Genomic DNA, 26,879 nt, shown 5'->3' on the forward strand with positions numbered 1-26,879 from the left:
TGACACTACTAACATGCATTCAGTCAAGGACATACAGTACATAAAAGAAGCCTCTGGTTATGGCTCTTGTAGTTTAGAGGCATCAAATTAGCCCCCTGACCACACCTTCTGCTGCAAAGACTATACCAAGCATTGTCCCATCACTCCTAGGGAACTTTAGCACCTATTGTGATCCTACGCAAACATGTAAAAGCCAAATCAGCCACCATATGATGGAATAACATTTTAATGTTTATAAACTATAGAACGTGAGAGCTAGAAGGGCTCCTGGAACCTAAAGCCCAGTGCTGTCTTTCTGGAGATGAGAAAACTGGCACACAGAAGGAATAGGGTTTTCCCAAAGCATCACTACACACAGAGGTGAGCCGGTGAGAGCCTTAGTCTCCCAAGACTTCATTTAGGGGTCTTTTCACCATTCTGGACTCTCACTACAAAGTACATTCCAAGTTATGGTCCTGCTATTCCACAACAGAGCCTTACTTCCAATCGACACAGAGTTGAAAGAGTTGCCCTAAGAAGACCATCATCATCTGTGGGCAAAAAGCCCGTCTAGAGATCTTAGCTAAAGGTCAGAAATGAAATCTCAGTCTCAAAAGGAACTGTAGATTTTTATATAAGCTCGATATTATCAATTATGAGATTGTAGGAAAATAAGGTAGCCCTGGAAGTGAAGAGGGAAATTACAAAAAAGTTAGGTCATCAGGGTAAGAAGACTGATCTTTCTCACTAAGCACTATGGTCAAGTTAATCAAAGTGTCTTCTCCAAATCATACTGAGTGGAAACCTTAGCTTTGGGCATTTCACAGCACCTTTCTGATCTTTGGGTAATAACCATTTCGCGAGGAAAAAGAGGATAATGGATGAGCAAGTGTTTTGTATGCTGTAAGGCATAGTAGCAGCTATCAAATGTTGAGTTCCTAGTGTGCATTATAATGCTTACTTGTCCTGATAGAAACTTTATATTTTTAATTTTTTTTAACTATTACAACAGTTTTTTCAACTTCTTTGGTAGAAATAAATGAAGCTAACAGGAAATAAGATAAAGAATATGACCAGGCTTAATCAGATCACCAAGTCAACAAACCACTGGAAGAACAGAATTACAAAGGGGAGGAAAAATACCATGATCCCTGCATACACAAAACAAGAAAAGCAAATACCTAGCACAGAGAAGGTGTTGGAATCTTCTACAGTTTTCTTCACCTATTGATCCCTCCTCCCCCGCCTGATTCTGAGTCGCAGAAAACTTTTGTGTTTGGCTTCCGCTTTATCATGTTTCGGTGTATATAATTTCCTATTTAAATCCATCAGAGAGACTTTCATTTAGCTTAAAACACCCCTACAGCTCTTTTTTCTTCAGACTGAATCAGCATAGCTCTGCACAAGTTTTCTAATAGGTTAAGAACAATCTTTTAAATCACCTCACAGGTGATTCCCTGAAACAGTCCTAAGATGTCTATCTTCAATTCCAGTATTTAATCAACATATTCTCCGTGCAGTGTGTTGTCACAGGTAGAGAAATGAATAAGACTCAGTCTCTGAATTCTGGAAGCCCATGGGCTGATCATCTCTGGGCCTATTTTACTATCATCTCTTTCGCACACCTCAAACAGGTACAAATAGAAAACCGCAAGCCTCATTATAGAATTAGAAGTTTACCTATTACAATTTATTTTGTTCCCATTTTTCTCCCCTCAAGGAAACCAGTTTGTTCTGCCCTCCATTCCCACAGTAATAGAAGCAAGAAGATCAATGTACCCTTCACTTCTGCTAAATCAAAAAACCTCCTAGAAAGTTCTAGAAGTAAAGGAGATTCTCCATAAGGACTCCTAAGAACTTGGTGGAAGAAGAGGGTTTATAACAGCTGGAGATTTTTAGGATCCTAGACTGTCTTGAGTTGGAAGGCCCTTTAAGAGATGTGGTTCCAATTCTTCATTTTATAGATATATAAACCAAAGACCAGAATTTTCAAAGATCAGAGTTCTTCCCTTAGTCTTGTTAATTATGGGTTCTACTCAGTGACTCAGACTCAGAATTTGAGTCAAATATGGTTGTTGCCAGGGTGGAAACTTAAGCAATTACTACTTTAAACCATCAGAGCAGCCAAACAGATTTGCCTTCTACACCACAAAAAGCAAAGGCATCTTGAAGAAATGAGGTTTATACAGAAGAAACTATCATCCAAGGACCAAAGGATCAATCATGAAAAATAAATGTTTGAGCAACACCAAAAAGAGGAGCTCCAAACTGAATGGAGGAAAAACTTTCTTCAACAACAAGTTTAGGAAGACAATACATTATTTTTGACAGGAAATACACCTCTCTTTGAAGTAATTTTCAGCTGAACCAGATAATTATGCCAACCAGTTACCAGTTTTGGTTAATTTGCTCATTCCACACATTCTACTTCCTTCAGAGAGAAGCCGTGCAACCTTCTGCATAGCACAACGCAGCCATAGCACAACATAGGTATTCTTTCTCATGACTTCCCACTTGTCTCCCATCCTGGCCCTCAAAGATGCTGAGCTAAGGCTTTAAAACCACCTGATAGGAGACATGAATGAGGATGCAAGTCTCCAGAAGCAGAAATGGCAGCTTCCATTATTACCTCCACCAGCTGCCCCTCCTTTCTACTCATCTCAAATCTCAAAGTTCCACCACAGAATTAAAAACATAGCTCGAGGCACCAAACCGAGATTTATGAGGAAGCACAGACATTAACTCTTGCTCTAAACTCAGGGCGTGTGCTTGTAAGTATGGGTGAGCAAACAGAGGGAGGCCGCGCGGGGGAGGAGGGCAGGCCGCCAGGGGGAGAGAGCTGTTCAGAACAACACAATATATTTTCTTAATGTCTCCTTTCTCTCTACCTTACAGCCTGTATTGTTGAAAGGCGGGCCTTCTAGAACCATGAAATGTTAGTCCCTTGCTTATTTAATCTGGACAAAAGGGGGGGGGGCACTGAGTTGGCACCCTGGAGGGTATTCAATGCTCCTTTCTGCTTATTGAATGACCTCAGACGAAATATTTTCCATGACAAGAACCCAAAAGACGCTGGCACAGTGTCAGACAATAAGATTTGCAGAATGTGTTTACATTCTCTCTGTGTCCCCAGGCTGTTCTAACCCATAGGCAGGTGGTGCCTTTATCTGCTCTCTTTGCTCACCTGGCTCCCTCCCAGAAGTTTCCAGGGCCTTGGGCTCAGTGAGATTAACCATTTACTGGCATAAGTAACCAAGAAATTCTGTGGGTTTCATTACTTGAGGAAGAAGTAAGTGATAAAATAAAACAGAGCAGCATTGTCCCTAAAGAGAAAATTCTGGGGCAATGTGGTACAGTAGTAAAAACCTTGGATGACAGATAGGAGGCCTGGGTCCAAAGGCTAAATCTACCACTAACTTGCTGGATAATTTGAACCATTTCTTCGCTCTGGGATCCAGAGGACCATATACAAAACCAGGTAGTTGAATTAGGTCATCTTTAATCTCCTTTTCTGCCCCCAATAAATTAATATCTATGCTGAAAAAAAAAGAACCAAAATAATTTGTATTATACCAGTTGGACAAAAAGCCAAAGGATAAATGAGTGATGGAGAAATTCTCAAATGGCTGCTGAGACCCCATCTTTCTTCTCCTAGAAGAAGAAAGGATTTTAAATTACAGTATAAAAGACCTAGAGTTAAACCAAAAGCAGAACCCAGAGAAAGTAGGATGAATACTTATAAAAAGGACTACAGAAAAAGGCTATGGAATCTCCCAGGATGAAAGTCCTTAAAAGAAATGTTTATTTGGTTGGAAAACTTTTTTTTTAATGTTTATTTATTTTTGAGATAGAGAGACAGAGCGTGAGCAGGGAAGGGGCAGAGAGAGAAGGAGACACAGAATCTGAAGAAGCCTGCAGGTTCTGAGCTGTCAGCACAAAGCCCAACGCAGGGCTCGAACTCACAAACTGTGAGATCATGACCTGAGCCGAAGCCAGATGCTTAACCAATTGAGCCACCCAGGAACCCCAATTTGCTTGGGAACATAAATGTGTTTGTCCGAGAGGTGGGCCATGTTCAGGGCCGAGGTGAAGAAGACTAAGGTCCAAACCAAAGGTACAACCTAAGATTCTGGGACTCACTCTGTGTGTGTGTGTGTGTGTGTGTGTGTGTGTGTGTGTGTGTGTGTAAAATAACATACAAAGATATTTTATTTTCTAGAACTGGTATGAATGGATTATTTGGATAGAAATCATTCTATTTTTTAACATTTATTTATTTTTGAGAGACAGTGCAAGCAGGGAAGGGGCAGAGAGAGAAGGGGACAGAGGATCTCAAGCAGGCTCTCTGCTACTCCATGATGACAGCAGAGAGCTGGATGCGGGTCTCGAACTTGTGAACTGCAAAACCATGACCCGAGCTGAAGCACACAGCCAACTGAGACACCCAGGCACCTCTGGATAGAAATCATTCTAAAACTTACATACTTAATTTTTCAAACAGATTATATTAAAAATAATGAATTCCTTTATAGCTTAATAAAAGTCATCCCAGGGGCGCCTGGGTGGCTCACTCTGTTAAGCATCCAACTTCAGCTCAGGTCATGATCTCACAGTTCATCAGATCGAGCCCCATGTCCAGCTCTGTGCAGATAGCTCAGAGCCTGGAGCCTTCTTCAGATTCTGTGTCTCCCTCTCTCTCTCTCTGCCCCTCCCCTGCTTATGCGCGTGCACTCACTCTCTCGCTCTCTCAAAAATAAACATTAAAAAAATAAAAGTCATCACAAACCGAATTTTAAGACCTAAAAGGGATATATTACTAATAATTTATATTTTATGTCCTTGATCCCCTAATTTTACTAAAATTAAGAATGAAGTCTAAAAAGTTACCTAGATTAACACTTAATCCTAATATTTTCCTATCCTATATGAAAGCCAACTGTTGTACATGAAGAGTAAGGCTATTTACCCAAGCTCTAAAAGACCCTTAACTGCCAAGTTTTTTAGTTCGTATACTGGCTGTCTCTTCTCTCATTGTCAGGCTGTCATTTTTTCTGCTATCAACATTCCTGACTCTAGCAGCTCGTCTTCTAATTTGCTTTTTCTAAACTTCTATTGACAGGGAACCCAGGATGCCTTACTTTGGGAGTCATGGACAAATAATTAAACAAAACAATGCTCTTTCCCCTGCCCTTTCCTGTAAGGGAAGTTTATAGCAAAAGCTTTGGTGTCACAGATGACATTTAAGTGGACAGTTAATCCAATAAGGTTGATGGTGAATAACTTTTATATGGGCATCTAAATGGCTCATGTTTGAGAAAGTCCATTTGGAGTCCTATTATCTGTTAGAATGAAATAAATCAGATCCCAGAATCAATAATGACCATCACCTATCCACCAATGGAGAGGACATGAAATTTTGCCATCCTTAAGTTCATACTCTGCTAGGCTAGCACTGTCATATTCTGTACAAGGAGTCTTAAATTCTGATTTCTCCTTCAAACTGTTTAGAATATAACTCTCACAATACATAACAATCACTCTGAGTAGCAACATCATCAGCAAATCCCTGCTAGTATTTCTCAATAGAGTCTAGAGAAAATGCTCTAGATAAAATTGTAATGAGGACTCAGAGGCAGGAACAACACTTTAGAGCTGAAGGTTGAACCAAAGAAGGCTTCATTCATTCAGGACATGTTTAGGAGGTCAGAGCGTGGACTGACATAGAGGACATTCAGTGACATAGCTGGTAGGGTCTGCCTATTCCTAGAAGTACTCAGAGTAAAGGTGTGAAGCAGGACTGTGTGTATAGTGATGGAAGAGAAAGGCAGTGAGGACCTGTCTGGTCTAGCTTGTGTTCTTCCTCTTGTAAACAGCAAAGCAAATCAGGAGCGGTCTCAAGAAGGACAACAGTAAGCCTGTTCCTTTCCAGAAAAAGGATGGAAAGAAACACACTAGAATATTAACATTGTTGCCACCACAGGATTATTTTCCTTCTTTTAAGCTTCTTACTTTCTGGAATGAGCATGTATTATTTTTACATGGAAATGAAGAACTACATATTTAAGATGTTGCCATCCATCACAACCCGAGCCCAGAATAATTAGTAGCAGCAGCAGGCTGAGACCTCTACATTTCAGTCCTTACACAAACTCACAAGTTTGGCTTATTATCTCTGTTTCACAGAGAGGTCTAAAGCCATCAAGTAGTAAGTGGTAGAACTAGGGTTCACATTCAGATCTCTCTGGTTCCACAGCCCCCCATAATTCCATGGAACCCTGTGGATGTACAGGGCAGAGACAAAAACAAACATTTACACCGACCAGCTGTGTGTTCCCCTTGTGAGCCTGAGTAAAGACAATCATTATAGAGCTTACATTTTTATTTGTAGTTTCTCCTCACCTGAAATAATCTACCTTCTACCTTTCACCACCATGCTGATTCAAAGAGTTCAGAAAACTAAAAGGGCTTCCTGTTACTTTTAAAATCCAGAAACCCTTGCCCAGCCTGTCATTCAAGGCTTTTGCACTACAGCTCCAGCACTCATTTCCAAAACTCAAAGCCACAAGTCCTCAATGATCCATCCAAACAATTCAACTAGCTGAGCTCTCAGCATTTGTGATCATTTTCCCAAAATGAAATTATCCTGTATATTTGCCTCATATCATCAAATGAACTGTGAGCTGTCCAAGAATGGGGTCCATGCCTACATCATATATGTTCCTCCCATGAGATCTTCCAGTAATGTTCATTTTTTTAAATAAGTAAACCCACGGTCTTTACTGTAAAAAGTATACATCAAACAGAAAATATTCCCTCAGACCAGATTGATCAGGCTGCTGCTTTTGTCTTTCATTAACCTACATTTCTGAATTGTATCACTTAAAACTGAGCTCTTGGGGCGCCTGGGTGGCGCAGTCGGTTGAGCATCCGACTTCAGCCAGGTCACAATCTCGCGGTCCGTGAGTTTGAGCCCCGCGTCAGGCTCTGGGCTGATGGCTCGGAGCCTGGAGCCTGTTTCCGATTCTGTGTCTCCCTCTCTCTCTGCCCCTCCCCCGTTCATGCTCTGTCTCTCTCTGTCCCAAAAATAAATAAAAAATGTTGAAAAAAAAAAAATTTAAAACTGAGCTCTTAAACTGTTTTCTGTTTGTTTAAGGGAGGTGTACGTAAAATGGCATATTTCAGAGAAATGCCCAGGACAGAAGGGGCTGTACCTTTGGTGGCAGGGTGTCTACAATCGTGCCCTGAAAGCACCGTGTCGCAGAGGCTGGCAGGCCAGGTCTACACCGAGGCCCTTCCATGCCAAGAGGCTTCCGTGTATAGAGAAGGGAGGGCAACTCTTGCAAAGCTACCAAGGAAAACGCCACATTATAAAGGAAGCAATTCTGAGGAAACTCCCTCTATTATAAATTGGGATATTTGGCAAATCGCCTTAGCCTCAGGTTTGTGTAAGTTTTGGTCTTCTCTCTTAAAAGGAAGTTACTTTTGAGCACCCCAAAAAACCAAGTTTCAACAGGCACAGAGTAGCTAAGTTAAAAAAAAAAAGGCTTCTAAGAAAAACATTTTTCTCTCAAGGGAGATCGAGAGTAGATTGTCTATAATAAATACACAGACAACTAGAGAGACCAGTTTCCACAGACTTGTGGCCCAGCTCTCAGGGGCCTTTGGGAAATAGCCGGGGCTGGCTTCCCAGAAAGGCAACAGGCACAGAGAGCTCTGACTGACAAAAGAAACTCGAATCTTCTCCCTAACACTTCCCCTTGATCCTGCTCCTCGAGGCGGCAAACATTTTGCTTTCTCCACTTTGGAAGAATTTGAAATGGAACAAATTTCAAGAGATTATGTGTGATATACTTATTTATTTTCCCCTTTATGCTTAAAGAAACATTTCATGGGGAAGTTTATTTGTGGTATTCCATATAGTAGGTTATGTAGGCAATAAACGAAAAATGTCCAGGGGTGCCTGAGTGGTTCAGTCGGTTAAGCATATGACTTCAGGTCAGGTCATGTTCTCGCGGTTCGTGAGTTCGAGCCCCACATCGGGCTTTGTGCTGACAGCTCAGAGCCTGGAGCCTCCTTTGGATTCTGTGTCTCCCTATCTCTCTCTCAGCCCCTCCCCCATTCATGCCGTCTCTCTCTCTCTCTCTCTCTCTCTCTCTCTCTCTCTCTCTCAAAAATAAATAAACATTAAAAAAAATTTTAAATATATCAATCTCTAACTTCCATACACAGACATAGTTCACAATCAGCATCACTTTCTCTCTTGGTTACGGTCAACATGAGCCATTCAAACAGTTCAGCAAGAACTGTGTGTTCAGTGGTGCCCCCCTCCATCCCTGCCCAAAGTGATTATGCTCCATAACAGGTCACATTCAGACAACAAAAATGCCCATATGATTTATGAGGTACTTTGATAAAATAAACAAGTCATGGACTTTAGACAATGCACCTGGGTTTGAATGTAGGGCCTTCATTTACTAGGTGCCTTGGGAAAAGCACATCGGCCCGCATAGTCTGTTTTCTCTTTTGCAATGAAGATACAGATACCTACTCAGCAGAACTATCATAGGGCTGGATGCAGTGTGCATGGCACCTCTCATCAGAGGCTTCGAGCACGCTTTTTGCAGAGCTCTGAAAAGTAAATCAGAAGACAAAAAAGTTCCGAATTCTCTTGCACTCTTGCTAGTTCCTTTTGCATCCACCAAAAACTGCCAAATCATACACTTGGGGGTGGGGTGAGAAAGAGGGACAAAGAAGGAACATGGGATAACATAATAAGCTATGTGCAAAGTTAATAATTCCAGACATTTCATGAAATAGAACTGATTTACCTACATTCCACCACGTATACTTGCTTTGGGATACAGGAGCTAGGGGTGTGTGTGTGTGTGTGTGTGTGTGTGTGTGTGTGCTTAATCTTCACGTTGCAGTTGTATTACTTTGCATACATATGAGCTTCGTTTTTTATGACTTTGTTTTCACTTAAGATTTACTTCTACCACAGAGCTTTACTTTTCCACCCAGGCCCAGAGCAACAATACAGATAGAGACCTGGGATCCCCGCTCTTATTTTTCAATCCTGGCATCTAGTCCCTCAATGTGGCAGCTTTGCATACATGAGTGAGAACAACCAGCCCATATCTCTAAGTTCCACCCCAGACCGACTTCCTAAATGGTCACTCTCGGTCACCCTTCAGGCTTAAGTATATGTCCATTGGCAGCAGGGCATGCCCTGGGAAGGACAGGCCCTGGAAGCAAATGCAGGGCCATTTAGGCCAGGAATTCTAGGGTCTCAGGTACCCAAAGCATGGCCTCGAACAATGCTTGGCAAACTTCAATGTGTGCTTGAATCACTTGGGGACTCTGTTAAAACACAGATTCTGATTCAGTTCGTGGGGTGGTTTCTAAGGTTCTGGATTCTGTACTTGTAACAAGCTCCTAGGTGATCTTGATGTCACTGGTCCCAGTAACAAGTAGCTCAGTGGGGAGGGGCACATGCTGTGGGTAGGCATATCCCCATGTTCCTGGGGGCTCCTTAGCCTGTGGGAATGGTCAGAGCAAGATAAGGATCAAAAGAGTGCTGTCTATGGTGTTGGACTAAGGCAGGAGTCATGATTCACTAGGGGAAGGCCTAGTGGTTTTTATTTGATTGCAAGGCAAGAATCTAAGAGAAGAAGGTTCTGTCAATGATCTATGGTTAAAGGCAAAATCCAAAGCCTGCAATTAAGATAGTTTTCCTATCATATAATGGAATTACAACATAAAAGTTCTCAAAAAATTATTTTTCATTAAGAAACAGACTAATGGGGTACCTGGGGGTGGGGTGGGGGGAGTGATCAGTTGGTTGAGTGTCAGACCTTGATTTCAGCTCAGACCATAGGGTCATGGAATCCCAGGGTCATGGGATCAAGCCCTGAGCCCGGCTCCACACTGAGTATGAAATCTGTTTAAGATTCTCTCTCCGTTTGCTCTCTCTCCTGCTCATGAGAGAGAGACAGAGACAAAGACAGAGAGAAACAATAACAACAGACACCTAGTTGCTTCAGCCATTCCTCATTTGACCATCTGACAAAGTAAAAATTCCCTGACCAGCCAGGTCACCCTATCCTGAATATGTTCCAGTTTTTCAATGTTGTAATAAAAGTATGTAGCCAAGAAAGGAAGACAATACACCAAGAGTGACCCAGTCACCGTGGAATATACCATGACAACTCCTTCCTTCCTTCCAGAAGCTGTACATCAGTGAATTTAGCCAACAACAACATTAGCTGTGCAGGTAACTTACCACACTGCTGACTCACCTGGAGTTCACCATCAAATACAGTTTCTAATTTCTAAGTCTTTTTCACACCTGCTGCTGCTAAAAGACATTATGAAGAGTTGATTTTTTAAACTGACTTTGGAGAAAGTAGACATGGAAAATACAGCTCATAGTTAATTTCCACCTTTGGCACCTGATCTTTCATAAGGAAGCTTTTGATCAGAAACTAAAAGGCAGAACAAACAAATCCTCCCGATGACTTATTTAGGCTAAATGCTCAAGGCAAAAGCAAAAGGAATTTAATGTGTTATATCCTGGTAGGACAGGCATTAAATCATCAGCTCATCATAAAATGTATTTCCATTTTAGAATTAGAATTCCTATTTTAGAATTAAGGGAGGTGGAGCCCAAATAGATAATAAAGAAACTGATGGACGGATGGAGAGAGAGAGAGAGAGAGAGAGAGAGAGAGAGAGATAGCCTTCCTTGGCCAAAGCTTAAGAAATGGCTTAAGTGTTTAAAAAATGAAGAAAAAAAAATTGTTTAAAAATGAAACCGAATAAATCATCTTTCCACAACATAATTAGGAAGTGATAGGACATTTCAGTACCTGGAAAAGTTAATTCTTTTTGCATTATAAGCATTATCCAAATGGCTGTAAGAGCCACAAAGACAAAATCTGAGCATGGTCTTTAATTAATCTTGCATCATGCATCATACTACAGCAGCATGCACCCTTGGGAAATTCTGATCTTTGAAATTAAAATTTGAATGCACAAACAATTCCCCAAAGATGCTTTTGAGTATGACAGCTTTCTTCTACCATATCCCCACATATTTCTTCAGAGAGCTGAGAAGAAACGAGTCTCAGAATACCAAAGCAGCTTCTTCATAATAATTTAAAGGTCAAAGAGAGCAGACTTTTTTTTTTTTTTTTTTTTTTTTGCAATTATGAGTGATGCCCCATAGAGTTTATTACCCTTATTGAATATAAACAAAAAGGAATTCTGGTTTAAAGCCACAGAGACAATATCATTTTAAAGATGTAAAGTATTGAAATTTACCTTAGCGGCAATGTTATTCATTCAATAAATGTGTACTCAGTGAAACTATGCTCAAAACACTGCCCCAGGCAGCATTCATCGACGATAAACAAGGAGATTCCTTTGCATGCATGTTGCTCAAAGTCTACTAGAAAGGACATAATTGTCCTAAGAAAGGAGAAAACCATGAAAAGAGAAGCTATCATTACAGACAGGAAGTTTTAACAACTGACTTGAGGATCAGTGAATCCTGAAAGAGGTGGCAATAAGAACATGCAAAGATAATAAGAAGTGAATATTCAAAGACCCGGAGAATGGGGCACCTGGGTGGCTCAGCTGGTTGAGCATCTGACTTTGGCTCAGGTCATGATCTCACAGTTCATGAGTTGCAGCCCCACATCAAGCTCTGTGCTGACAGCTCGTCAGTTCTAGCCCCAAAGACGCAGAGGAAGGATGTTCCAAATAGAAGGACATAATGCAAAGGCATGAAATGTGGGGAAGTATTGGAGTTTTTCTACTTCTTACCCTAGGCCAGGTAACTACTGAGTGTTGTCTGTGAGCTTAAAGTCTTTAACCAGTTCCTTCCTGCTCTAGAATGAGAGAGAAATTTTCTCACCACCACCTGTGTATGTGTTGAGCAATTAGGGATATAGTAGAGAAGCACATAGTTTGCACACAGTAGGCTCTCTCTGGTTAAGTCTTGGTATGATACAATAAGAAACCTAGCTATTTATCAATCAGACCCTTTATACTCTTCATCTGCACATCTTATGGCCATCTTACAGAACAGATATTATTGTCTGTATTTCTGAAAAAATTGCAACTCAGACTATTCAAAAAGCCTACCTAAAAGTAGTGAAATATTCTCTTTGGCTTGTTTGACCTCAAGCCCTATGTACTCCCTCCTACGGTACACAGGCCACTCTCCGTCTCTCCGAAGAGGAAGGAAGTGGCTGGTAGTATGTTTTTTCCAGCCAGACTCTTCACAAAAATCTTGCAGGATACAGAGCATCTCAGCAATGTTAGTTTATCATTCCACTCTGCCTTTGCTCACTCTCCTAAGCCAAGTGGGCCCAAACACAAATTTTACAATATTATATCGTGACATTATGCTTTCAATCCGGCTATTACATAATTTAGAATTGGTTCCAACAAATAGCTTTTTTATTTTCCTTTACTTTTTCTCTTTCTTCCCACCTATAGGATCTTACATATCACTGGAGAGGTAACACAGTGTCTGAACACTGGATCCCAAATCTTCACTTTTATCATTCTCCGTAAACTTAAACTCCAGTCTTCAAAAATCACTAATCAGTCCCCCATGGACAGAACCATCTGGTGGGAAAGGTAAACTTATAAGGAGACATTCACATTGTTTTATGCATCCAGTTATCTCTTATTCTGAGAACTTTATATAGTATTCCGAGAAACTGTAAAAGCATGTACAGAGACTGTTGAATGTTCCAAGGTAACTTAAACCTACTGTACTCGAGAAGTTAACCAAGGGGTTGGACAGATAGATTGGAGTCAGTTAATAGAAGACAGTGAAAACTCAGCAGAGGAGTTCATCTTTATCCTGTAAGACATTATCCTGTAAACAACTGCAGGCTGAGGAAAGCTTTAAAAAATATATTTATTTATTTTGAGAGAGAGAGAGGACACAAGCGGGGGAGGGCCAGATGGGGAGAGAGAGAAAATCCCAAGCAGGCTCTGTGCTATCAGTGCAGAACTTGACGTGGGGCTCAAACTCATGAACCATGAGATCATGACCTGAGCCAAAATCAAGACTCAAATGTTCAACTGATTGAGCCACCCGGGTGCCCCAAGAAAGCTTCTAATAGGGGGAGAGATAGGAACTTGACCATGACTTTGATTTATAACGATTAAATGGTCAGAACTTTAAGGGTAGAATGACTTTGGAGTTGGTATAATGTAAAGGAGACCAGTTAGGAGCCTCAATGTGGAGAAATCATGAGATCTGGAGCAGGGCAGTGCCAAGAAGAATACAGAGGAGAATGAGGTAGAATTCAAGGTTAAAGATAACAGAATCTGGAGCTCCGGTTGAAAATATCCTTGAAAAACTGTTCAGTGTACCCTTTTCACAACCATTCTATGGCCCTGAGGTTTGCATCCCGAGTAAGTGAGCAGACAGTGATGCCCTTGCCCAGAGCAGTCACTACAGGTATGAAACGGAGAGAGGTTCACTCCTGGGCCAGCTGAATTTGAAGAGTCTGTGGTGTAGCAATGCCCTTCTTGACGTTTCTTTGCTCCCTTTCCTGCCACATCTTTCCCCACTTTCCAGAAACTCTGCCAAACCCTCTCCAGGGGTGAAAGAGCTCTTTACTTATCCACACCCCTGATCAGGAAGCCCGCAGTGTTAAGTGAGGCAGGAAAGAAGAAAGTGGCTGGCCCCCCCGCAGGCATGTTGCCACCACAGCCCTTCCCAGTTTGGGAAGGTGGAGGTGCAAGGTGAGGTCCTCCTGTCCAAACAGACCAGGCCTCCAACTCTTTGGAAATTGGGAGCTAAGCTAAGGTCACTGTCAGAGGAACCCCCACATCACCTCATTTATAACCCGGGGAATAACAAAACAGATACGGGTGGCATGGAATCTCTCCTCACAATCTGGCTTCAAGTCGCCAACTTTAAAGAAAAGAAATTCCTAATGAATGAAATAAACCAATTAGAGAGCTGCCTAAACCAAGCCAAAGCTCTGAAATGGAGGCTGCAGGTTCTTATTAGGCACAGTGATCTGAACAAGGGCCAATACAAGTGAGACATGAGGCCCTGAGATCCCTGAATTCTGGCCCGTCTGGAAGGCAGCCGAATACTCCACACAGTACAGGTTGCTCTCATCTGTTTCCTCACGGTTAAGGATGTCTTTATAAACGATGCTCCCTGATTTCCCTTCCATGATAATCTGGCCAGGTTTCTTTGCTCATTGCCATGTGGCATTTAACTGCCATGTCTGGCAAGAGCCCATTATCAAAGGACGTGTGGGAAAGAATGAAGACTTAGGATAATTCACCACCCTAAAGCTGTTGCTTGGCTGTTTTTGCAAAAGAGTATGTTTAATTCCATATAGAATTTAGGGTTACCACTTAAATTCTTTTCCTAGCCTGTAACTATTATAAGTTTGAAGAGGAGGGAAGGAGAGATACAGGTGGTGGTAGACATACATTAACTGATCACCAATCACATGCCAAGATCCTTACATTATGTTATTTTTAATCTCTCCACGACCCTGTGAGTCGTGTATTGTTATGATTGTCATTATTCTTATCTCATAGAAACTGAGAAACAGGGAGGTGAATCTTCCTTCATAGAAGGGAAATTGAGAAACAAGGAGGTGAAGGAGGTTTTCCAAGATTACCCAGGTAGCAAGTCAAGGAAACCTACTAGTTCCAAAGTGTGGCACTGTTGCCAACCTAATTTAATTGCTATTTTTACATAAAATTTAATGGGGAGAAAAAAACAGGTAGCAAGTATGGATAAGCAAAAAAAAAAAAAAAAAAAAAAAAAGAAAAAAATTAGGAAAATTACATTTAATCTCACCACCCAGAGATAATCACTCTTAATATTCTGTTGTAAATCCTGCAACTGCGAACGTTTTAACTCCCTTTCTGGAGCTCCTACACCGATGCTGCAAAAGCTTTCAAACAAATTACAACTTCTTGTCATCTTCAGGATCATCAAGAAAAAACAGGAAAAATATTTTCAAGTTTTTAAAAAGTTGAGTGGGAGAAGTGGTCATCAAGTCCTACTCCATGCTTGAATGCCGCTGGTGTCCGGAGAATTAGAAGGCATCTGTATTGTTAGTACCTGTCCCCTAGAAGCTCACCTAAAATGGCAGCCATGGATAAGCACAGGTCTGGCCAGAGCTCTGGGAGATCGCTGAAACAGCAGCCAGAGGGGTCCACTGTATTTCCCTTAAGCTTGTTGTGTGACTATGGACAAAAAACAATGCCCCCAGCTTCAGTCTGTCCATTTCCCAAGGGTGTTTATCACTCTTACTCTCCTTAATTATCAGGATTGTTGTCAGGAGTTAATGACATAAATATTTATGAAAGCACTTTGAAATAAACAAAGCACTATGCAAATGAAAGTTAATTGCCAAAATGTCTAATAATTAAGGACCCAACTTCTGAAATAAAGATTTCGCCAAGGGGTAAAGGAAATCATGATACTATCCCTTTATAACCCTAAACCGTAAATTAGTGGCAAAACCATAATCAAAATGCTACCATAAGAAAAATCATACATTTTCAAAGGCGTAGAATACAAACAGTAATAATGATGATGATGATGATGATGATGATAATGATGGCTAATAATTATTCCCTTTGACCTTCTATTTTCAACATTTTGTAAGTGATTTGCATGGCTTTCTCATTTAATGCTCAGAATAACCCAACATGGAGACATATTATCTCTGTTTCACAGATAAGGTAGCTCCATTAAAATTTACAAAGTGTTTTTACATATAAACCGATAACCTCATTTGATTCATATATCCTTATTAGTTTCTATTTTGTTAGATGATGAAATTATGACCCAGAAAGTCAATTTGCCAAGTTCACAAAATTTGCAGAGGTCAGATTTGGTCTAGAACTTGGTCTGCCTAGGTTATTTTTTGTTTTTGTTTTTGTTTTTAACTAAACTGCCACTGTCTCTGTATTCAGGCACGTAGTCACAGAAAGCTTCCCCATTCAGTTAGCTCTTAAATAACCCAAAGTCAGTACCTATGATCCCTATTTTGAGAGGGAATTTACTTTAGTTTTGGCCTATGTAACTTAAAAGATATCTGCAGAGGTTCTCCAGAATGGTCTCATCCCAAGCCTCTTCTTCATCTACAACAGTTTACCGTCAAACACAGCCAAGCCTCTCTGCCCTGGAACCATTCAGAGATTTTTCCTTAACAAAATCTTGTTCCTTCCAAAGAGATCCAATGGCTCTCTGATAAATGCTCCCCCTGAATTTCTGATTTTGTTGATGACAAACAATATCCATTTTACTGATCCCTAACAGGGCTGAAGACAGCTTTCTGTGTTAGGGTACACCATGGAAGAAACTTTCATCTTGAACACTTCTCTTTACCTCATCAGCTCTATTAATTCATCATCCCGAAGACTTGCACTTTAAATATGGATGAATTTAGAGCAAAGGAAAGTACACACAGTATGCACGAGAGGCACAGTGGTTGGATGCTTTAAAGCAATTCAAGAGGAAGAAACCATGTGAATTCATTCACTGGCAGTAGAATGAAGGGACACATATGGCAAACACTGATATGTCTGATTTGATGAGGTTCTGAATTATATAAAGCAAATCTAGAAATGGACAGGCTAGAAAAGTAGGTTGGGACCATATTGCAAAAGTCTTATAAGCCAAGATATGAAGCTGTTTGTTACTTCTTCTCATACTCTGCCAGTGGAATATCCCTACTACCACTGTAGGGCCAAGGCCACTTGCTTTAAAGACCCAATTCATTTGCAAATTCTTGCTTTATCCTTACCATGATATAACTATGTTTCCTACACTATTTCATTTATATGGATTGACTTTAATAAAAAATATTTTAAAATCCAAGCCACTTAACACTGGACACAGTTTAGACTTTAGGTAGATAAGGCTGTGGCCTCTCAAAGGTCCTAGAACAACTCCATTACTTGAGATTTTCTGGATACCAGTTTGTGAAGCATAAGGAGATAAGGGGGCATCACTAGTGGAATTTTGAGCACAGAGATGAATTGATCAAAGTGATACTTTAAGAAGATAATCCCATAGTGTTAAATTGGATGAATGTGAGGACTGGTGGACACTGGAGGCAGGAAGATCTAATAACCTCATAGTACTCAATATTTATTTAGTGCTGTATCAGACACTTAAGATAAATAGTCTCAACTAATCTTCATAATCCTATGAAGGGCAAACTATCATCATCTCCATTTTACAGATAAAGAAACCAAAGGAAAGAGAATGTAAGAGACATTCTGAAGAGAATATAGTCAGCAAGTGCCTGAACCTCAACTAAACCAGCACAAGTCTGGAGAGTCCAGGCTCTTAACCACCCCATTAAAGTGCACTCGAAACCACCCTAATCATCGAAATGAGAGGTAATAAAGACCCAAAGTAACATCATGACAGTAGAAATGGAAGGGGTTAGGTTTGAGAACTGTGGCAAAGATAGACTTGACAGAATTTGACAACCTGGTTAGATTTGGAGGAAAATAAGAAAGAGTCAGAGATGACTGATTTGTGAAACCTGGATAATTGGGACGATAATGAGGCCATCTTCATAAATAAAGGCCTACAGAAGAGAAGCGGGTTTGTTGGGGAAGCATGAGATAGGGGGAAGATGATGTGTTGAGTTTGAGATGCCTGTGGGGCATACAGGTGGAGACAGCCAAGGGGAAGAAATGCAGGTGTGGAGTGCTTCCCACCACTGGGCCCCCAGACTTGCTAAAGTTTCAATCAGCTATTTTCAGCCTATTTTCAGTCTTAAACTCCCCCTGAACATTAGTGAGTGACACAGGAGAGACTTTTCCATAAATGCTTGGAATCGGAAAAGAAAAAAAAAACCTACTCACACACAGATACAAGCACCCATAAACTCAGCCACCTCATAATAAGCTGGACGTTTTTGCAAGACCATCTGAAGCTGGTCATTTTCCAAATTCAAAATATTAGGTGCCCAATCAGTGGCTTGAGGATACATGTAGCAACAGCTGAGTAATTCCTTTCTTCCCTGCAGCAAGCTGCCCTTGCAGAAGGTGAATTGCCTCCTATATGAACATGAAGCCTCTTTAAGAGTTTTCAAAGTGCAATTTGGCTCCAAATGATTTCCTCTGCCTAGGGTTAGACCTAAGAGGGCCCCCAACCAGGCTGAGGTGGGAAGAGAAAAACAATGAAGGGGACATTGGAGAAGTCCAAGGTTGGCACAGGAAACAAAAGATGGAATACAGAAGCCACAGGGTCCTTTAAAAAGCTGACTCTGTGGGTACCTGGCTGGCTCAGTCGGAAGAGCACAGGACTCTTCGTCTTGGGGTTAGGAGTTCAAGCCCCACATGGGGTTTATAGAATACTAAAAATAAATAAACTTAAAAAAAAGGTAGATTCTGTGTTTCAGTTACTAGGGACTTAGGAGCATGGGATTGATTGGGCTTGCCCTTTATAAAAATAAGTGCATCACCCCAAAAGTAAACAGTGAGTAGTATAAAACTTTTTATACTGGTGCTATATGCTATATGAGCCATTCCTTTCCTCCTGCAATATATATTGACCTCTGGAGCTTGCTCTTACTTCGCACTGCAATCTCACTATAGATTCCAGAAAGAACTAAACAGAATATATAAACTTTGCTGTATCAGTTTTTCATAAATAGCAGCATCTGCTGGTTACAGACAATATATTATTAACAAAAAAAAAAAAGTGAAGCAGCTACCTTATTGGTCTAAATTCAAAAAATTTTGAGAATTTTATTTTTTTGGCTAAATTTTGAATGTGTACACACACATATACATTCTCTCTTCTCTTGCTATTTTTGATATAAGCTTTCTATTAAAAATCAAAATGCTCATTTCCATGATTATAACACTGGTTGATAAAGTCCTACCATTGTGGACTTAGTCCTCTAAATCTTTTCCCACACTGTCACCTAAGAGATTTTTTCCTTTAAAAATGTATCTTACCAGGGCACCTGGGTGGCTCAGTTAAGCATCGGACTTCAGCTCAGGTCATGATCTGAGGGTTTGTGAGTTGGAGCCCGGCATCAGGCTCTCTGCTATTAGTATAGAGCCTGCTTCAAATCCTCTGTCTCCCTCTCTCTCTCTGCCTCTTGTCCATGTGTGTGCTTTCTCTTTATCTCAAAAATAAATAAACATTTAAGAAGGAAGGAAGGAAGGAAGGAAGGAAGGAAGGAAGGAAGGAAGGAAGAAGATAAAGTTATCATACCTTAAATTGGGGGGAAAACATACAAAGATGAATGCATTTGAGTTATGCTTCAAGAGCTGTCTTTTTGTTGAAAATTGTAAATAGTCATTAAATATTTGAATACACAATAGCTATTAAGTATTTAAATAGTCATTACAAAAGCCCAGTGAGTTTTCTGGGCAACATTAACTTAGCATCCTCAACCATGCTAACATCTGTACCAACAGATATTGTGATGTCCATAGCACTTAGAACAGTAAAGCAACACCAGGACTTCTGAGTACTTCTTCTCTAGAATATCAGTGGCCAGAGCAAATTGCTCCGATAGTATAGGCACTTTCCTGAAAAAAAAAAATCACAATGCCCTTCGAACTGCTTGGGGCTATCGAGTATTTCTTGTGTCTTTTCTCCTCTAATCCATTGGCTTCTACTTCCCCTCTCATTTGTGCTCATATCCAAAGTCTACCATCATCACATTTTCAGATTACAACCTAAAACAAGCTTTCTAATAGCTCTCAGTGAAGTTTATAATCTTGCTCCTTCTAGAGGATCATAAGTGTACAGTAGTATTTACAGGGGAATTATACCAATTACTTCCATTTGAATTCTAGAAAATATGCAGACAAATTAAATATTACCAATAAATAGTAAACAACTGACCCTCTGACAGACTTCTGAGGTAGAGCATTCAATGACATGTGGATTCCTTTATCAGGGATTCAATGAGCCCTGACTATGAAGACAGTCTGTGTTAGCCGCTCATCAGGAAAGTTAAGGCCCAGGGTAACCAGCACGTGTTTACAATGGAATTGTGGAACTGTTAGGACATGCAGTTGTACAAATAATGCTATTGGAGTCAGAAAAGATGGCAATTAATAGGAGTTGGAGCTGAGCCTTGTTTTGTGGAAACGAAGATTCTCAGACCAAATTAAAGTCCATAGTCACATCTGCACACAGATAGAGACAATATGTGCAGCGTGTTTTGAAGGCCACAGAAAAACCATGAGACACAGTCGCTCTCTCAAATGCACTACGTTCAAACTGGAAAGAGAAAATAGTTGAGAGGAAGTAGAGCTAAACCCTGGGCTACGTAGCAGGTACTTTTGCCTGCTCTTTGCATCAAATTCCGTTGAAGTAGCTAACCATCTACAACCTTCTTTTCCTTTGCCATTCTCATACAGAAATGAAAAAAGCTAAAATACTTGATTTCTCTACTTAGGGTAGGGACACCGTTCCAGACAGTGAGATATAGGAAGATTCTCTCTCTGAAATGACAAGGAAAGGCCTCACCAGAAAAAAAAACAAAAAACCAAAAAACTCCTTGCCTTGTCCTTCTTCCCTTTCTCTCCCTTTCCACCTGTTTGATGTGTAGAACCGAGGTCAAAAGATACAGCACTGTCTTGTAACCATGAGGTGACAGCACGAATACTGCGGTCTCCAAGGGAAGGACAGCAGAATGGGAGGCTGAATTCCTGATGGCCTTGGTGAGCCATCACTGGATGCCAGCTCTGAACTTTTTCATAAGCAAGTGTTTAAACCACTGTTAGTCTTAACAGCTGCATACAATCCTTATAACAAAACCACTTAAGCTCACCCAAGTGAAAAAGGCGAGTTCCTTATAAGGATACGCAGATGTCTCCCAAAACTTAATAGAGAATTACAGTCTAACTTCCCAGCAGAAAACAGAAAGTGTAAATCTGCCCAGGAACCCAGACAGCTATTCCTTCTTTCTATCCCAGGTCACATGGTCTCTTATGACTGAACTTCTCTGTGCAGCTATATCATTATTCTCTCTTTGGAAAGAGAACGAAATCTTTTTCTCTGTCCCCATAGGTTCATGGCTAGCCTACAAACCTGGAGTTGCACATCTTCGCCCATCCTACCTCAACTCCAATTCCCAATTCCCAACTAGTGTCTCTGAATCTCAATTCCACATCCCCAGGCAGGAGAATATGACTGATCCTTTGAGGGAGAACAATCTGCTTCCATGGTCTGGCTGTGTGTAACGGGGCAGGGAGCGGGGTAACACAGAATAAACATTTATTCACTTACTTGTAACCAATAGCTGTGTGTTGAGCTCCTGGTCTGGACTGGTACTGTCCTAGAAACTGGGGACACAGCAGTGAACCAAAACGAGTCCCAGCTCTTTTGGACTTCAGCTTCTGGTTCATGGACTCAGGTAAGAAACAAGCAAACATATAACAGGTGGTGGAAATATGTGATATAGAGAAAAAGAAGTAGGGCAAATCAAAAGACTGATATGACAGGGAAAATTACTGTTTTCTATAAGGTGGTCAGGGTTCTGGGAAGGTGACATTTAAACAGAGATCTGAAGAAAATGAGGGAGTAATCCATGTGATAGATATCTGGGGAATAACATTCTAGGCAGAGAGAAGAGCAAACGCAAGGACCCTAAAGCTAGAACATTTGCTTGGCAATTTTTCAAGAAACACCACGGAAGACAACATATCTTTCGCAGCAAGAGCTAGTGGGCAAGTTACAGCAGATAAGTCAAGCGAAGGGTCAGACCATGTCTTCTGGGTCTCCACTTTTGAGAGCAGTACCTCTACTCATGCAAATCCAAGATAAGCTGGAACATATTTCTCGAAAATGCCTACCACCAACTGATATAAGTGGCCTAGAATATGTACTTGGAAAAGAGAAATCATTGTGTGTGGAATGTCAGAGAAGTTTCTATGGAGAAAGCACAAGGCAGGATTGCATGAGAGAAGACCATGGGTTTTGGAGTCAGAAGGACCTGAGTTCAAATCCTACCAGGACCACTAGAATTGCAGGTTCTTCGACAAGAGATTAGCCCCTTTAATTCCCAGGTCAAAGAGAGTTAATGCATACCTTCAAAGATTGTTGTGAGAAAGAGCTATGTTAAATTAGGCACAGTGTCTGGGTTATTTATACACAGAAAGGCACTGTGGAAAAAAAAAGAACTTTGGTGAAACCCCTCTTTTAGACATCCACAATGCACATTAGTCTGTTAGTACTCTGGAACGGCATTCATCGGAGACCTATTTGACCTCGCACAGTCTGATACCTCTTCACTTACTTGGGGCACTGAACACCCTTTTGATGTGTGTGATTCCGTGGAGCACTTTGGGCCTGATGTCCTCATGGGACGGAGAAGCTGCAGTTATGTCTCTCAGTGAACCCTGCAGCACCAAGGGCCCACTTTCCAGAGGCCTGGCAGGAGTTGGCAAGAAAGACTCACAAGTCCAGTCCCCCGACACTTGCCAAACTGCTGGGAGCACCTTTCTTCTCCCAACAATGGGGCTTCCAGAAAATAACAAAGTGAATTCTTAAGAAAAAGTGAGGAATTTGAAAGCTAAAGAAAAATGGGGGAGGGGACTGGCAGGAAGTTTTCTCCCTAAAGTTAATGGAGAAACATTGTTAAGAGTCAGGAAACACGAACAGGACTACATTGGATGCCCATCTCTATTACATCTGTGTACCTATTTTTTTTTTTTTATCAAATGTCCTTGATCTGCCCCCACTTTTAATACAATTCTGATCATAGGAGAAGAGGAGGAGTTTCCAGTGATATTGTCTGCTGCCAAACATGAAAAGAGCAAAGTAAATTTAAAGTATTCGCTCTTCTCTCCAGATCTTTGGTTTCTTTAACTGACAATCAGATTTGGGTCCTGGCCCTGCTAGTTACTAACTCTGGGATCTAGACAAGTAACTTAATCTCCCCATGCCTTACGTTTTCTGTTTTTAAAAAGAAGAAACCAAGTTTTACCTCTCAAGGTTATCACAAGTATTAAATGAAACCAGGGTGACCATCTCTCGCCATGCTCAGTTTTACCGAAAGTTTGTGGAATGACTAACTGGTAGGGCTGACCCTTCCGCATCATAAAAGTACCCTCTCTCTTGGCTTCCATGATTCCATCCAATGTTATTTTTAATAACAGTGCTAAAAATATCAATTTCATAGTAAGTAACCTAACTGCATTCAGTTACTCTCTATTAAGATGTATTCATACAAAACACAGCACTGAGGATTTCCAACAAATCATATTACAAGAAAATCTTATTTTGTTTGTTAATTTATATTAATGATCTAAAAGAAATGATTATTTGGCTTGTTGAGAGAAGACTCAGAATAGAGCCTGGCAGTCACAAAGGAGGCATTCCAGCCCTGAACTCTGAAAGAAGCTAAATGCCAATTTAATGAATCTGAAAATTATTACTAGTCCATCAGATCTATTGACCCATTACTGTAAAAAACTAGGCACAAGCGTGGTGCACAAAAAAACTGAAGTTTGATATAAAAATTAAAATGAATGATCGAGGAACTCCAAAGCCTTTAATAATTAATACATAAACCTCCTGGTAATTTAAATTATGGGCAAGGTAACTCAGACCCAATACATTAATTCACCTTGAGAGAAGTTGACTTAAAGTTTCCTTTTTAGATATGCATGGTTTACTCAGTAATCATAATAAAAGAGAACCACAAAATTCCACATCTACAGCATCACTCACTCTCGACCAGCCCTGGCATGCCAGGCTGCAGAGCACTTAAACCCACACACCAAGAGTTTAACTTGAGCTTGGCTGGGGGGCTTGGACGAGACTTTCACTATTCAGACACAGAAAATATTAATTATCATCAAATCTGTCATTATCTTCCCATCCCCCCTCCACATCCTCGTCTTGCCTATCTGATCCTTTCTCCCTCCAGCCAGCAAAATGAAAAGCAGTGATTTGCCGAGTGGATTGTGGTTTTACTCGAAAAGAAAAGGGGCCAGCTGTGTATGTCTACTAGAAGTAATCAAAACAAGGAGTTGGGAAAGGTATTCCTTGAAGCGCCCCTAGGCATTTGTATAGAAAAACCCAGAAAATATTACTCCATTAAATCAGCTACAAAAGAAAGGCAGAGAGAAAGAGGGGAAAGGGAGAGAAGACAGGGACTAGGGACTGGCGGAAGCTAACAGAACTGCAGTGAGAAAACAAGAGAGAGGAGGGATATGGAAGGAGAAATGAGACCAAAACATAATGAGACACAAACCACGTGTTTAATGCCCTCTCCCCAACTCCCTCTGCCTTTCGAACTGCATGTCTGGGCAGATAAAGGTGTTAGAAGAGTGTGTGGAAGCAGTCACCAGAGTTGGCCTGGCATGCTGAAAAGAACAAACGCCTACCAGCTATGACTTCAGGTGCACCTAGATGACCCACTGCCCAAAATAACACCACTTCATGCATTGGCTGATGCCTAAGATTCCACGCTTCCTGCTTCATTTATTTTGGAAAGGGCTGTGATGCCCACTGACATTGCCCTGGGTTAGGAAACTTTCAGTCTTTTGCAGCCATTTATATTCTCCTTGTGGATGCCTTTCAAGGTCTTTCCTGGGTGCTAGTTTGGACCCAGGGGTAAGAGGAGAAAATGTGAAACTCACAGGTACTTAAGCTGGAAAGAGTCAAATCAGAAAGCTAAAGTCGTCGAGGACAACTAGAATTCAATCCTTGTGAACCCCAAGATGACAATGATTGTTTACTTTGTATTTAAAAATTAAGGACACTGGAAAAATACCAATTACATTTGACTTTTATATTTATAAGATTATATGTGCTGCATAATTAAGATAACATAGAAAGAGTACCAATATCACACACAAACACGCATGCATACAATGCTACATGAATACAGCTCCGGGGTTGTTTGGCTCAGGAGCTAAGTGTCATTTTTAAAAACCAGGTTCTTACAATCCTTTTTCTTCATGTCCGTTCCTTCATGGTAGTAAGATAGCTAAAGGTATACCTGGTCTCACATGCAGACCCAACAATGTAGAGGTATTTCTTCCCATTTTTTTTTTTTTTTCTAAACCAATGAAGAACATTTTTCCTTGAAGTCTTTAGCAGACTTTTACTTTTGTGAGTAGTAGTATTGCTTAATGGCTAGGAGCACAGACTTTGAGGCCGAACTCCTGGGTTTAAACACAGTTCTACCACTTATTAGCTGCGTTTCCTTGGACCAGGTACTTAACCTCTCTGATCTTCTGTTTCCTCATTTGTAAAATGAAGTTCATAACATTTACCTCATAGGACATTAACTGAGTTGGTTTATATAAAGACCTTATGACAGCACCTGGTTCATAGTAAATCTTATTACATGTTAGCTAATGAGCTTGAACTAGGTTACACTCATGCCTAAAGCATTGACTGACAAGGGAGGGAGCTTAACCAATCACTCATCTCCTGGGGCTGGAGATCCACCTTCCGTGAATCACATGACTTCTCAGAGGACAGGAGGGTTGATACATAAATGAAAGTGGATCTGGTTAGAATGGAGGAAGGGGGTAAGTGGTTGTTGGGTAGGCAATCAACATTGGCTCCTACATGTATTAGAGTCATGAATCCTTATTATAGCCCTGAGACACAGATAGCATCATCCTCATATTACAGAGAAAATCTAAGACTCAGAGAGGTTAACTTGCCTAAGGTAATGGAAATAGCAATGGTAGGGTTGGTACTTGAAACCAGAAACCAGAATGTTTGCTAGTCCTATGTTCTCTCCATAATGGTAATCAGCTTCACTTCAATGGAAGATGTAAGGCTTCTCCAAGTCTCCATTAACATAGCTTCCCTTTAGCCCTATAGAGGCACATGCAGAAAGGGTTTATGGTTATCTCTATTCGACAGCTTAGAGGAGGGAGATGAAAGAGGAAGTAGTTAAGAGGATCTACAGGTTCTTTAGTTCTCATTATTAATACATGTATTTAAATGAACTGTGTTTGCACCTCTTCTCACTCACGACACTCATACTTTTAAAAATGTATCTTCTCCTATGTTCTGCTAGACTGGAGGGATAAAGCTAAAAGTAAGACCCGGTTCATCATCTGAAATACCTTCTAGTCCAGCACGGTAATAGATAGTCCTGTGAATGGCTGATGCTGATATGGGATTTTGTTAACAGCAAAATCTCTGAGTAGCAAAAGAGAACATATAATAGTATCACTACCCCTTCTGTCCTCTGTAACCCGAGAGATAACAGAAAGTGGCTACAGAGCCAGCTCAGAGATCTTCCAGATAAAGAACCATGGCCTAACAGAATATTCTAACTCCTTGTTTAGAGAACTATTCCTCTAATTTCTCTGCCTTTCTGAAGGAATGGATCCTGCTTACCTTTCATTCATATATCCCCCTCTGTGACTTTGCTTAGACACCTTGCTAGAGGGAATCACCTCTCTGTGCTATTCCATCCAAAGTCACAATCTACAAGTTGGTAATGAGTCTCTAGATGCAACATGGAGCAGTCATCAGCTCATGTCAGCTTTCCTCCAAATCAGATGACTTTCTTTAGTTTGGTTTAGTTTTTTATACTACCTTTCACTGAGGGCTTACTATGCGTCAGACTTTGTAGAATATGCCATACATACATATATGTCATCTAGTTTAATCTTTACAATAGCCTCTGAGACAAGTAAAATTATGTCCATTTTACAGGTAAGGAAAATAAAACTCAGAAAGGCTGAATACAAGTTACACAAGTTACTAAGAATTGCTCCAAACAGAAAATGGCAGAGCTACAATTTCAATGTAGATGTATTTAACTCTAAAGGCAATGCTTTTAGTCACTAGGCTATATCTGCCTCATTCTGCGTCCTAATCATGTTGCAAAATATATTAGAGAATATTCTAGATTTTGTGAAATCTG

The 26,879-nt window shown here is 40.7% G+C and overlaps 1 protein-coding gene across 1 annotated transcript in view; it reads right to left on the reverse strand.

The window, feature by feature from the left end:
* TPRG1 (tumor protein p63 regulated 1) overlaps window positions 1-26,879 on the reverse strand; it is an 81,032-nt gene that overhangs the window by 16,704 nt on the left and 37,449 nt on the right. The window lies entirely within an intron of this gene.

Source organism: Panthera uncia, chromosome C2 (genome assembly GCF_023721935.1).
Source record: "Panthera uncia isolate 11264 chromosome C2, Puncia_PCG_1.0, whole genome shotgun sequence".
Classification (NCBI taxonomy): domain Eukaryota; kingdom Metazoa; phylum Chordata; class Mammalia; order Carnivora; family Felidae; genus Panthera; species Panthera uncia.